Source organism: Pongo abelii, chromosome 6, assembly GCF_028885655.2.
Source record: "Pongo abelii isolate AG06213 chromosome 6, NHGRI_mPonAbe1-v2.0_pri, whole genome shotgun sequence".
Lineage (NCBI taxonomy): Eukaryota > Metazoa > Chordata > Mammalia > Primates > Hominidae > Pongo > Pongo abelii.
The window spans coordinates 96,118,221-96,133,311 of record NC_071991.2 but is presented as its reverse complement, the minus strand read 5'-3'; positions in this window follow the sequence as shown (position 1 = coordinate 96,133,311).

Here is a 15,091-nt window from a genome sequence, read left to right as displayed (position 1 = left end):
ACAGCTGAGTTTTGGTGATTATCTCACTTACATGCTTTCCTAGTAGACCAACCATTCCTTGTAAACATTTACATGCTACAGATGTTATCTCTAATAATTCCATCAAATCAAATGGAACAAAGCACAGTAATAAAAATCAGGACTGTTCTATATTTTAGAGGATCTATTTCTTCCTAGCATCTGTGGGAAATCCTTGGATTAGGATAATGCTTTCATTATAGTCTCAGAAAAAGTGAATTATTACCGATTTGAATGGACAGTAGATAGTACATTTAGGCACCTTGGGTGTCAACAATTAATGGTTCGATTCTCTGCACGGTAAATAAATCTGTACTTGGGATATATAATTGGTACACAAAATAAAATACATGGCTTAGATATACTTTATAATTAAATTTTACACTTTTTGAAATGCTATAATTAACACAGACAAGATTATTTTCTAATTGTGTGTATTAAGTAAAATAAAGTATTTTGCAAAATGAGTAATACTTTGAACTGTATATATTATTCTAAAAAATCAAACAACTATATAATTTTAAAATCATAGTACTAAAGTAATTATAATAAAATGTTTAATGAAGTTTAAAATAACAAATACATAGTTTTAAATTTCATAATGCTTAAAAGTATATAATAAAAAATAGTGTTGCTTTGTTCCCCATCTTCCAATATAATTCCTTCAGGCAATTAACAATTAACAAGCTAATACAGATGTACATTAAGATTTTTATCCTAAAACACATATAGGCATATTCTTTTTAAATGAAGTAGATGGAATTCACATACCACAAAACTAACCAATTTAAAGTGTACAATTCGGGATTTTTAGTCTATTCATAAGTCTATCACACAGTTCAACAATCACCATTATCTAATTTCAGAACATTTTCATCACCTACCCCACCCACTAAAAAACTCACACACTCATTAAGCAGTCATCTCTTTCTACCCTGCCTGTATCTACGAATTTGCCCTTTCTGGACATTTCATATACAAATGGAATAACACATACATAGCCTTTTGCATCTGGCTTCTTTAATTTACCAAAATGTTTTCAAGGTTCATCCATGTTGTAGCACATATCAATAGTTCGTTCCTTTTCATAGCTCAATAATATTCCATTGTATGGATATAACATATTTTATTTATCCATTCATCAGTTCATATAATTTTTTGGGGTTGTTTTGTTGTGATTTTGATTTGTGTTTCCATAATGATTAATAATGTTGAGAAAAATTTTCATATACCTGTAGGTCATTTGCATACCTTCTTTGGAGAACTGTCTACTCAGTTTCTTTGCCCATTAAAAAAAAATTAATTATTTGTCTTCTTGAGTTGTAAACACTCTTTATATATTCTGGATGCTAGACCCTTATCAGATATAGGATGTACAAATATTTCACCCATCTTGTGAGTTGTCTTTTATCTTTTTTTAAAAAAAAATTTACCTTAAATTCTGGGATACATGTACAGAATGAGCAGGTTTGTTACATGGGTATACATATGCCATGGTAGTTTGCTGCACCTATCAACCAATCATCTAGGTTTTAAGCCCCACATGCATTAGGTATTTGCCCAAATGCTGTCCCTCCTCCTTGCCCCCAACACCCCCCATGACAGGCCCTCATGTGTGATGATCCCCTCCTTGTGTCCATGTGTCTCATTGTTTAACTCCCACTTATGAGTGAGAACATAAGGTGTTTGGTTTTCTGTTCCTGTGTTAGTTTGCTGAGAATAATGGTTTCCAGCTTCATCCATGTCCTGCAAATGCCGTGATCTCATTCTTTTTAATGGCTGCATAGTATTCCACAGTATTCCACATTTTCTTTATCCAGTCTATCATTGATGGGCACTTGGGTTGGTTCCAAGTCTTTGCTATTGTAAATAGTGCTGCAATAAACATATATGTGCATGTGTCTTTAAAGCAGAATGATTCATAATCCTTTGGGTATATACCCAGTAATAGGATTGCAGGGTCAAATGGTATTTCTGGTTCTAGATCCTTGAGGAATTGCCACACTGTCTTCCACAATGGTTGAACTAATTTACACTCCTACCAACAGTGTAAAAGCGTTCATATTTTTCCACATCCTCTCCAGCATCTGTTGTTTCCTGACTTTTTGATGATCACCATTCTAACTGGCATGAGATGGCATCTCATTGTGGTTTTGATTTGCATTTCTCTGATGACCAGTGATGATGAGCATTTTTTCATATGTTTGTTGGTGGCATAAATGTTCTCTTTTGAGAAGTGTCTGTTCATATCCTTCACCCACTTTTGGATGGGGTTGGTTTTTTCTTGTAAATTTGTTTAAGTTCCTTTAGATTCTGGATATTAGACCTTTGTCAGATGAGTAGATTGCAAAAATTTTTTCCCATTCTGTAGGTTGCCTGTTCACTCTGATGACAGTTTCTTCTGCTGTGCAGAAGCTCTTTAATTAGATCACATTTGTCAATTTTGGCTTTGTTGCAATTGCTTTTGGTGTTTTAGTCATGAAGTCTTTGCCCATGCCTGTGTCCTGAATGGTATTGCCTAGGTTTTCTTCTAGGACTTTTTGGTTTTGGGTTTTACATTTAAACATTTAACTCATATTAAGTTAATTTTTGTATAACATGTCAGGAAGGGGCCCAGTTTCTGTTTTCTGCATATGGCTAGCCAGTTCTTTTATCTTTCTTGATAGTGTTCTTTGATGCACAAAATTTTTTAATTTTTATGAAGTGTAATTTATTTTTTTTTATTTTATTGCGTGTGCTTTAGGTGCCATGTTTGAGAAACTATTGTTTAATTCAAGCTAATAAACATTTACACTTATTTTTGCTAAGAGTTTAATAGTTTTAGCTCTTACATTAAGGCATTTGATCCATTTCGAGTTAATTTTTATACATGGTATGAGACAGGGGTACAACTTTATACTTTTGCTCATGCATAACTAGTCCTCCTAGCATCACTTGCTTAAAGGACTATTTTCCTCTATTTAATTTTCTTGGCCCCATTGTCAAAAATTAATTAATTATGTATAAAATTGAAGGCACTGATGTAGTATCTTAGATTCTAGTAAAAAACTTCAGAAAGCCCATATCACTTTTATTCTCTATCTTTTATATTTGGTTATTTTTCTCTTTCTAGAAACTTTTAGAAATGTCTATTAATTCCAAATATTTTGATATTTTACTATCAATTTATTGATATAGGAAATTTTCAAATTCTCTATGCTAGACCTTTATTCTGACATTGAAACTGCAGCATTTTGAAACATGTCTACAAATCTTTGACACTCCTCCACTCAACAGGTGGGGTCTCTGTTCCATCTGCTTAAATCTAAGCTGAATATAACAACTTCTTTATAACTAAGAGGATTAATTGGTGAGAATATTATGTGACCTTCCAAGGCTAGGTCATTAAATATAATGAAGCTTCCATGTTGCATGGCTGGGACACTCACACTGGCTGCTTGAGCTACCATGTAAGAAATTTGCCTACCTTGTAATCTCCATTTTGTGTGGAAGGCCAGGTCACATGAAGAGTTCAGACACAGTCCATATGGCTTTAGCTAAGGTCATAGATGAAAGTCAGCATTGGCCAGGCACAGTGGCTCATGCCTGTAATCTCAGCACTTTAGTAGGCTGAGGCAGACACATCACTTGAGCCCAGGAGTTCGAGCCCAGACTGGGCAACAGGGCACAACCCAGTCTCTACAAAAAAAATTAGCCAGGCATAGTGGTGCACACCTTTCATGGAAGGCTGAAGTGGGAGGATCACTTGAGCCTGGGAAGTGAGGTTGCAGTGAGCCGTGATCACACCACTGCACTCCAGCCTGGGTGATACAGTAAGACCCTGTCTCAAAAAACAAAACAAAAAAATTTCAGCATCAATTTCCAGGTAGATGAGTGAGGATGACTCTAGATGATTTCAGTACCTTATCACTGAGTAATCTATGGCCATTGAGTGTTTCCAGCTGAGGGTCCTGAAACTGTGTAGCAGAAACAAGCCATTCTTCCTGGGCCCTGTCCAAATCCTCAACTCATTTAACCATGAGCATGATAAAATGAGTGTTTAAAGAGCTAGATTTTAGAGTATCTTGTTACTTGGCAATAGTGACCAGAGCACCAGTCTTTCAATTTTGGACAATAATAACTTCCTTCCTCTGGTCTCTTTTTCTGAAACTCCTTTTAGTTGGGTGTTGGTCCACCTAGAATGATCTTCTAATGGTCTTACCTTTTGTTCTCCCGTGATGTGTTACCTTGTTTTTTTGTAGTTTTTTTTGTGTGTCTGTATGTATCTCTGTGTGTGTGTGTGTGTGTGTGTGTGTGTGTAGGAGAAAGATTTTCCTTAAATTTTTCAAATTATTTTGTTGAATTTTAAAATTTTTATCATAGTATTAATTTACAATAATTTTTATTCTTGTGATCTGCTACTTTTTATTATATCCTACTTTTTTTGACATGCATACAATATCATATCCTCCTTCCCTGAAGATATTAATTTTGGAATTTTGTGTTATATTTTCTCTGGCTCCTCTAGTTCCTTTTCTTCTGTTGCTTACTTTGCTTTAGGTTTTTCTGTCTTGAAGCCATTCCTTAAATGCCTGGTAATCCTTGGCTATCTGTTCACATTTGAGTAAATTTGTAGCTACACGTGCATGATAAGTATTTGCTGACTTCCAGGCTTCATGTTAAATAACGTTTTTATTTGTGTACTACCGAATCCCAATGTTTTAAAGTTATATTTTGTGAGGCCATTTCATTTTCCTAGGGAAGAATCTATGATCTCCTGCCTGTGGAAGCAATTCAGGTAATATCCACTTGGCTGTAGTTCATACTAGCACTGGAATGGGGGCAAGCCCTTAGAGTTTCAACATTCATTTAATTCCCCAGTCTTAGCCTCTTGCCTCCTGCTACTCTGCTGCTTCTCCTATACTAGTCTGGGACCAGTCTGATTTACTTATTCCAAACAATAAAACCTTAGGCTCTTTAGGGATCAGGAGGAATGTAATGATTCAGGGAGCAGATCTGGAGGCTAACTACAATTAATGTAGACCTTCAATAATCCTCCTAGTATCTGCTCTGTATTTGAAGTTGCCTTCTTCAAGACTTTGAACTCCCAGGCTTTCTTAAGAAATTATGCTTTTTTTTTTTTCATCAGAATAGTACTCTGATTGTAATTTTCTTTGCTCCTAAAGGTCAGGCATCACTCATCTGTATGTTTTCAGTCTTCTAAAAACATGTTGTAATGTTTTATCTGCTCTTATCTCTTTTTCTTTCTGCTTTGTGGTTATCATTTTATACTTTTAAAAATCTTTTCTGTTATTTTAGTGGAGTTTGGGAAAAATAGTTTTAGCCATGTTGAACTAATATTTTGCAATTAATTTAAAAACTGCAAATAAATCATCAGTTTTTATGACGGAATATCTTTGTTTCACTTATTTATTTTTTCAAATTTATTTGTTTAAATTGACTGAAAAAATTGTGTGTATTTCTTCTATACAGCATGATGTTTGAAGTATGTACACATTGTTACATCTGTCTAATTAACATGGTTGAATCTGTCTAATTAACATAGGCATTACCCCATATAGTTATTATTTGTGTGGTGAGAGCACTTATTCACAATCTTAATATTTTTAAGAATGTGATGTATTATCATTAGCTATAGTCACCATGCCCTATAATAGATCCCTTGAAATTTTTCCTCCTATCTAACTGTAACTTTGTATCCTTTGATTAACATCCCCCAACTCCCCAGCCACTCCTCAACTGACCTAGCCTCTGGTGACCACCATTCTTTTGTATATTTCTATGAGATCAACCTTCTTAGCTGCTACCTGCATGAGATCATGAGGTATTTGTCTTGCTGTGTCTGGCTTCTTTCACTTAACACAATGCCTTCTAGGATTATCTATGTTGTTGTATATGACAAGATTTCCATAAAACGGCTGAACATCAGTTTTTAGGACATGGTGCATGCAACATAGTGGGAATAGTATGATTGTTTATATTAGTATAAGTAATGATATCACAATATTTAATATAACTGAGCTTCTATGACATCTAAAATTATACTGTATATGGGAACATTTTTTGCATTATATTATTTGGAAAAGTACATACACACACACACACACACTCACAGACATACACTTCATATATGTAAACATATACCACATTGTATGTTTCCAGTTACATATGTATTTATATTTCAGAATATGTGGAAGTAGTTTTTTTGGGTTTTTTTTTCCTTTTTCCTAGAGAGGTTGGAGTCTGGGACTTGGTAAAGAAGGAATTGGGCAATTCTTTCACTCACAAGCTTGGTTTTGACTGATAAATTAATTACAATACTTTCCATCTACAGTACACTTGGGGAATCTTCTTAAATCTACTCTCAGAGCTGACCTCCCAAGAGAATACAAGTCAATTATGGTTCGAGCTTTTCTTGTCTCATTATCTACTTGAATAATAATACATTTGAATGATGACCCAAGAGAGTAGCATTAGGAAGTGCTTGTCTCAGTCCCAGATGAGCTTCTTGGATAATCCTAAGTGTCTATTATTAGTTCAAGCTATGCCATAAGACTGACTCAGTAGTGTTCCACTCACTTCCTGAAAAACTGGTGGGGTATAGCTTTATCTGTTTTTAATATATAAAGATCCAATTGTACTACACATCTGTAGTTAGGGGAATTCTTTTGAAGTCATCAAAACTGCTTCAAAAAAAGAACCAAGCAGTATGTTAGTTTTGCTTATTTTCCACTTGTAAAATAGAAAAGTACAGTGTTACTAAAAGGATTGTTAAAGGTTTTTTAAAATGACTGTTTTCTATGTAGACAAAAATCACACCTAGCACAAAATTATTTTATTATTCTCATGGTCAGCCATGTTCTGATGCATGGAGTGGAAATAAGCTGTGGACCTGTCTAAAAATTTCACAAATAATTATTACTCAGGTCATTATTTAAGTAAGTTGTTTAACAGAAATTATTATTTTATAAATTATTCCCAAACATTTGAAAAAGGAGAGCTAAGTACAACAAATACAGTATGATTGAAGTCAGAATTTGTAAAAGAAAAGCAAACCATATAGTAACAATATAAACCACAGTCTCAGAAGGAATATGATTGCTCCCTTACAAGGTATATTTTTAAGTATCTGTATGTGTAAAACTAGAAATAAAATCAATTGGTCTTTCAATTAATCTTTATAACACTTTAGAGAAGGTGATTTCAAAGAACAAAACCCAGCAACGTTTTCCAGTGCCTAAGGGGAAGGTGTTTCCTATTTGATTAGTGCTTCATTTTGATAACGTATTTAGCTGACCTGGAGCCATCATTTTACAGCGCATCTTTCATCTTATAAAGTGCAGATCCTCACTATTTGAGACATTAACCCTTCTTCTCAGAAACCCCAGAGTTTAGAGATAACGTGAATATAATTTTCCTCTAATTCTAAGTTCTATATTATCATTAAATCTTTCCACTGTATGTTAACATAAAATCTCTTATATAGACATTATTACTGGAAAGTTCTGGATTTCCTATAAAGAGATTTCTGCTTACATTTTTCTAGAGAATTCATGAATTTTATACATGTTCATGCACATGTTCATACATAGTATGTGCAACTGACTATATATTGGATTTTATGAGTTGATAGATTGTTCCATGCATGTGAAATGACTAGATTATAGGTGAGTCAACTTTCATATTGGCTTCTTTGTTGATACATGAAGATTACCACATAATTGGATATCTGTGGTGACTAACATTGATCAGCAAAAGAATTATGAAATTTAGCATGCCTTCTGCAACTTTAGTCACCAACTGGAAACTTCATTTCAATTAACATGTTGCATTTAAGCATAAAGGCCCCAACTAAAATGGAGATGAGATTGTTTTAGAAGGGGTTAGTTAGCATCGTCCTTCTATAATGAGATATATTTAATTCATTTTGGTGGATAGTATTTGTAAACAAATGTGGCCTGGGGTTGAAAAACTTTCTGTATAAAGTTTTACATATTAAATAGATCCTTAATGTTAAACGTTACAACATAACAGGTAGCCCCCTCCTCCTGTCTGTTTCTTCTCATACCTTGAAAACAAGTTATCTTAGTCTGTGCAGGAGAATGTTTTCTCATGCTAATATAAGGATCTCACTGATCTCATTAAAGAAAAGAGCATGCTGAATGTATTATTGTTCCTGTACTTCTGCTCAGTTGAGTACTCTGAAAGCATGCTGCCTATTCATCAAAAGACAGTGACAATCCTAATTGGGATTGTCAGTGACTATGGACTGAATTGTGTCACCACAAAACTCATATGTTGAAGCCTTACCCCACAATGTGTCTATATCTGGACACAACATCTTTAGGGAATAATTAAGTTTAAATGAGGTCAAGGGTCGGGCCCTAATCTGATAGGACTGATCCCTTATAAGAAGAGATTCTCTCTCTCTCTCTCTCTCTCTCTCGCTTTCTCTCTCTCTCCCTCTCAGTGTGTGTGTCCCTGTCTCTCTTTCTGACATGTTGGACACAGCCATAAGCTGGCCATCTGCAAGCCAGGAAGAGGGCCCTGACTAGAAAAAGAACCCTGCTGAATCTTGATTTGGACTTCCCAGCCTCTGGAAAAGTGATAAAATTATTCTTTGTTGAGCTGCCCCATGTATGATATTTCGTATAGCAGCCTGAGCTGGCTAGTACAACAGTTCACAATTAGGGTACTTTCATAGAAGGTCTGTTGTCACATTGAACAAGATGCCTTACGTATTTGAAAACAAACTGATTAATTATAAATTATAATGAATTAGACAACTGCTACAGAGAAAAACAACACTTTTCCTTACAATTATAGGATAAAAAATATCTTTTATAATGTCACTCATGTATTTAACAAAAGTTCTAAAATACTATGGTTATTATATGTATGTCTGTAAGAATCTTGAAATATTTGTAACAGTAGTTACAAATCCTTAAGTTCGATAATTGTATAGTAATAACAAAGATACATCATATTTATTGAGAACTTACTATGTTCTAAGAGACATAATTACATGAGTTGTTTTAAACTCAACACTATGAAGTAGATGCTGTATTTTTCCCATTTCACAGATGATGAAATTGACCACAGATATGGGAACACAAGGATTTCATCAAATAGTCTTAATGTCTCAATAAACCACAGCACCCAGTGCTGCACTTTGGCCATGGAGATATGTCTGCAACATGCATCATAGCTGGTATCCATGGGACAAGGCTGCCCTAGATAACTCTGGAGATAAGTTGCCAGTTTTTTCACTCTTGTCTCCCTTTTTGCCACTGGTGTTTAGACCATTTTTTTTTTTCTCATGAACACATTTTTTACTTTAGACAGAGAAAAAAAATTACCTACATAAGAGCTTCCTCATTTACCATCACTTTCCAGTTTTGCATCTTCAAGCTTATACTCAGGATTAGTTTGATTGAATATGAGGTATTACCAAACACTTACGACTTCTCTTAAAAAGGGCTAAACTTATTCCTTACATATTGAGCCTTTCTAATTTCTTCTCTGAAGGTAATCATAATTTTCCATTTTTGAAATGTATTATTTATATTCCTACTTATGGAGTAAAAGTAAAAGAGAGGATGGAGAGCTCTCTTTGGAGCCCAGGACATTTCCAGAGTAAATCAACTCTCTCCACTTTTCTTAGATTCTATCTTTTGTAGATTCTTTTAGATTCTATCTTTTTATTGGGTCCAGGCCCAATAAAAGTTTCTCAAAATTTTTGAGAGCCACCAAATAAGTGAACCAATGATCCTTTTCAGGATAATGTCCTATCTCTCCCGCTTCTCCTAGACCATTAAAATGAAAGGGAGAGGAGCGGGGCTGATATACACACGGAGAATTCTCCCATGGACCTATGGAAAAGGGAGGAAAGTGAAACTGCTAATAGATAATCAGTAGGCAGCAGATGCATGTACTTTCCTGTGCTTCCTGCTGTGAATGTCTGTTGGGAGGATCAGTACCGCCTGGTCCCTCATCATCTAGATATGAGTTTCCTAGCCAAAGCAGATTGTTATCACATTTTCCCCAAAGCCAGTGTTTATTATGTCACAGAAAAGGCATCAAACAAACACCAACAAACACAAGCTCTTCATGTAGTGAAATGAATATATTTTAAAATATTGCTATTTGATATCACATATTCAATATATTTAAAATACTGCTATTTGATACCATGCCAAATATTACCAAAATGTGCATTGAGGGAATAATTTTCTCTCTAAGAAATAACCTCTTGTTCTTAAGGGTTAGTTAGGGACTTGTTTGGTTAAGCATTCCTTGAAAGGATAGGGAATCTATCTAGATTGTCAAACAAGTTGCTACAGAGATAGCTGAATCAGAGAAGGCTTCCCATTACTGATTTGTGGTGTGAATTTTGTTCATATGATTAATTGATGGCCATAATTATTGTGAACATCATAAAACAATTTATGAAATATACTACAATAGGCAAAAATATGAAAAATTGATACAAATTAATAAATGGAAAGCAGTTAAGAAAAGATTAAAATGAGAAAAAAATAAAATAGTTCAAAATAAATTAGTGTATTTTAAAAGAAGTGCCTTTTTTTAAAAAAGCGAAACAATTAGAAATCAGAAAAATAAAAATTCAGGAGTAAAAAATAAGTGATAAAATTACATATAAAGTAAAAGATAAAATGCTAAAAGTAAAAAGTTTATAACATGTAAAAACCTGCATAAAATACATCTCAAACATTCTGCAATCATAAAAGCAGGTAGATTGTACAATAAGAATAAGAATTAAGGATTGAAAATATTGAGTACTGATTATAATACAAAACTATGGAAATAAATAAGACCAAGAAAAACAAACACAAAAACGAAAGTAATAATTATTAGACAACTAGTTAGTAAAATTAAAAAGTCATAGGGCTGGGCGCGGTGGCTCACGCCTGTAATCCCAACACTTTGGGCTGCCGAGGTGGGCGGATCATTTGAGGTCAGGAGTTCAAGACCAGCCTTGCCAACATGGTGAAACCCCATCTCTACTAAAAATACAAAAAAATTAGCCAGACATGGTAGCATGCACCTGTAGTCCCAGCTACTTGGGAGGCTGAGGCAGGAGAATGGTTTGAACCCAGGAGGCAGAGGTTGCAGTGAGCCAAGATCTCCAAGATCACGCCAAGATGCACTCCAGCCTGGGTGACAGAGCTAGACTCTGGATCCCTTCCTTACACCTTATACAAAAATCAATTCAAGATGGATTAAAGACTTAAATGTTAGACCTAAAACCATAAAAACCCTAGAAGAAAACCTAGGCATTACCATTCAGGACATAGGCATGGGCAAGGACTTCAGGTCTAAAACACCAAAAGCAATGGCAACAAAAGCCAAAATTGACAAATGGGATCTAATTAAACTAAAGAGCTTCTGCACAGCAAAGGAAACTACCATCAGAGTGAACAGGCAACCTACAAAATGGGAGAAAATTTTCGCAACCTACTCATCTGACAAAGGGCTAATATCCAGAATCTACAATGAACTCCAACAAATTTACAAGAAAAAAACAAACAACCCCATCAAAAAATTGGCGAAGGACATGAACAGACACTTCTCAAAAGAAGACATTTATGCAGCCAAAAAACACATGAAAAAATGCTCACCATCACTGGCCATCAGAGAAATGCAAATCCAAACCACAATGAGATACCATCTCACACCAGTTAGAATGGCAATCATTAAAAAGTAAGGAAACAACAGGTGCTGGAGAGGATGTGGAGAAATAGGAACACTTTTACACTGTTGGTGGGACTGTAAACTAGTTCAACCCTTGTGGAAGTCAGTGTGGCGATTCCTCAGGGATCTAGAACTAGAAATTCCATTCGACCCAGCCATCCCATTACTGGGTATACACCCAAAGGACTATAAATCATGCTGCTATAAAGACACATGCACACGTATGTTTATTGCGGCATTATTCACAATAGCAAAGACTTGGAACCAACCCAAATGTCCAACAATGATAGACTGGATTAAGAAAATGTGGTACATATACACCATGGAATACTATGCAGCCATAAAAATGATGAGTTCATGTCCTTTGTAGGGACATGGATGAAATTGGAAATCATCATTCTCAGTAAACTATCGCAAGAACAAAAAACCAAACACCGCATATTCTCACTCATAGGTGGGAATTGAACAATGAGAACACATGGACACAGGAAGGGGAACATCACACTTCGGGGACTGTTGTGGGGTGGAGGGAGGGGGGAGGGATAGCATTGGGAGATATACCTAATGCTAGATGACGAGTTAGTGGGTGCAGCGCACCAGCATGGCACATGTATACATATGTAACTTACCTGCACATTGCGCACATGTACCATAAAACCTAAAGTATAATAATAATAATAATAAAAAAAAATACCCAGTGAAATTTTATCTTGATTGTCATTTTATGTAGATTAATAAATGTCAATGTCTCACTGCTCACATTTATCCTCTTTCTGTTGTGAATAAACAAACCATATATCGTATATAAAGAAAAAAACTATAAAAATTAAGATGTCATAAATCAAGATAATTTTTAAAACTTTTAGAAAACATATCAAGATATAAATCTGGGTGTAAATTTGGATATAAATTTGGATATTGGATAAATTTGGATACTGAGATGTGTGGATCAGCAAAGTCAATGGCATGACCTTAGTATGGTGATCAAAATAATTCTTTATAATAGAAATTACTAATTCCATGAAAGAAGAAACTAGTTTACACCTATCTGAATACACTTATCTGTCTATATTTTAGAGGTTAACGTTTGGAACTACTTAGCAAAAAATCTTTATAAACTCTTGCAGTGGAGTGGAAAGAAAAACATTATTTCCATTTTAGTATAAAGTGAAGTATAAACGCATGATTACCCACGTCAAGATAAACTATCTCAGTTTCAAATTTTTTTTATGATTCTGTTTTAGAAACCAAGAATAGTCTTCAAGAACTAAAATAATGAACTCTGTGAGTCAAACAAATGAACATTTTTATTATGATATGACCTTTTAGTCTGTTTGGTCCTGATACTGGTGTGATGTCCTTTTCTGGATAAAGAATAAATAGGTCAGCTCAGTAATTTCCGAATACCAAATTTAACCTTCCTTTTGTTTTTAGTTCAGCAGAGGAGAATGATATGGCAAACAGCCTTGAGAAGGTAGGAGAATGAGTCTGTGTGTGCTATTAATACCTACATTATTTTGTCCATACAAGAGTCAAGCCTAAAGAGACAGCAGAAGGAATAATAGGTTGAGTCACAGGTGAAGAGGCTCTGGGGTATAGCTGGGGACACAGAATGAACCGATGTCTGAAGGATGAGATGTGTGGATCCAGGAACTGGTAATCAGGAAACTTCAATGTTGTTCTATAGAAGATGAAGAGTTGTAGATGAAAATGCCTATTTTACACTTCAGTTGTCCCCTCAAGGACCTTTCCCCTAGAGAGACATCAGGAGCGGACAGAGTGGCTTTGGCTTTATCCTGCTTTTCGGTAGCCAAGGTCTGTTTATAGCACTCTCCTCTCCCCTGCCTTGGTGCTCCATGTCTTTTTACTGTCCACAGCCTCCTGATGCACCAAGAACCCACACACACAACCACCTTCTCTGCTCCCTTCAAAGCACCATGTGCTAAATCTTTGATCTCTGCTCAGATTCCCAGTCTTAAACTGAATTCGATGTCAACTGGATTGAAAAGAAAAGCAATTAGATTATACTAATTCATACGAGAAGTGTGAATAACTGATAACCCCACCCGCTTCCAATCACTTTGAGAAAAATTTGCATTGTAAATTAAGACATGTTAATCCTAATAAATATTCAATTAATAGTTCAGTCAATATGAGAAAGTAAGATAAAGATTTAAAAAGTCAGGGATTGTGAAAAAATTTGTGGGGAGGAGGAACATATTTAATGACTTCTAAGTGTTTATATACTTTATTTCCAAATTCTGTTCTTGAATCCTGGGATATACTTTTTAGTGCCTGGTCAGATATGGTCTGTGATTTTTCCACCTTTCTGTGTATTAATTAGTGTAATGTTTTAGGTACCAGATCTACCTTGGTTACTTCCTTGATGAAAATTTTAGTGCTTTTTGACAACACAAATTATGAGTATAATCCTTGTTCTGCTCCAGTTTCTTTTTAAGTCGTAAGAATAGAATTCTTGCTCATTAGAGCAATTGGTTGTTTTTTATTTTTTGGTAGAACAAGTTCTATTTTGTTAAATGCACAGCTATAAACAAGGGTTAAACGACCTCTTTAGATGAAACAAAAACAAAACCATCAACAGAACTATCCCCCTTGTAAGAAAGATATATGCTTGTATAACTTCTATTGACTGAAGGTTATAATATGCAGATATTTAATACACATATTCATCTCTAATCTTTGAACACCCTCCACTAAATTATGAAGAAACTCTAGTACACAGCAGAGGTGAGATGTTTCCTGCTGATATCTCTTGTTCCCCAAGTTAATCTTTTCCTAGAAATAAAGACACTGTCGAGAGTGTCAAATCCAAAGAAATGAACACAAAATTGGAAAGTTACTATATGTGAATTTAAAGTGCAATGGGAAAGATGCCCTGGAGAGAAAAGGTGACACTGGGCAAATAGGTATAGAAGCAGCCTGAAAAGAATTCTGGAAGCAAAAGCTCTAGGTTGCAAGTGAATGATGCACAGTTTCTACTTTACAAGCCTACCTGTTTCTTTCCTGCTTTTGTAAGTGCATCAAAGAAAGTAAAGTGTATTATCCACGACTGGGCCTGAATTTTCACTCTGTTTCTTACTTGAATGTGACTTTAGACAAGTATTTTTAACTCTCTGTGCTTTAATTTTCTAATACGTAAAAATAGGTTTAAATATGTTTACTCTGATTAATTTACATAGTCCTTGGAAGAATCAAATAAGATGATAGATATAAAAGTTATTTATACGATTAACTTATTTAAGTCCAAGATTGACATTCCTTCATAGAATTTCTCTGAAGAAACATTCATAGCAGTACTATTTAAATTGTTAAATTTTTAAATCCGCTAATGTGTTTA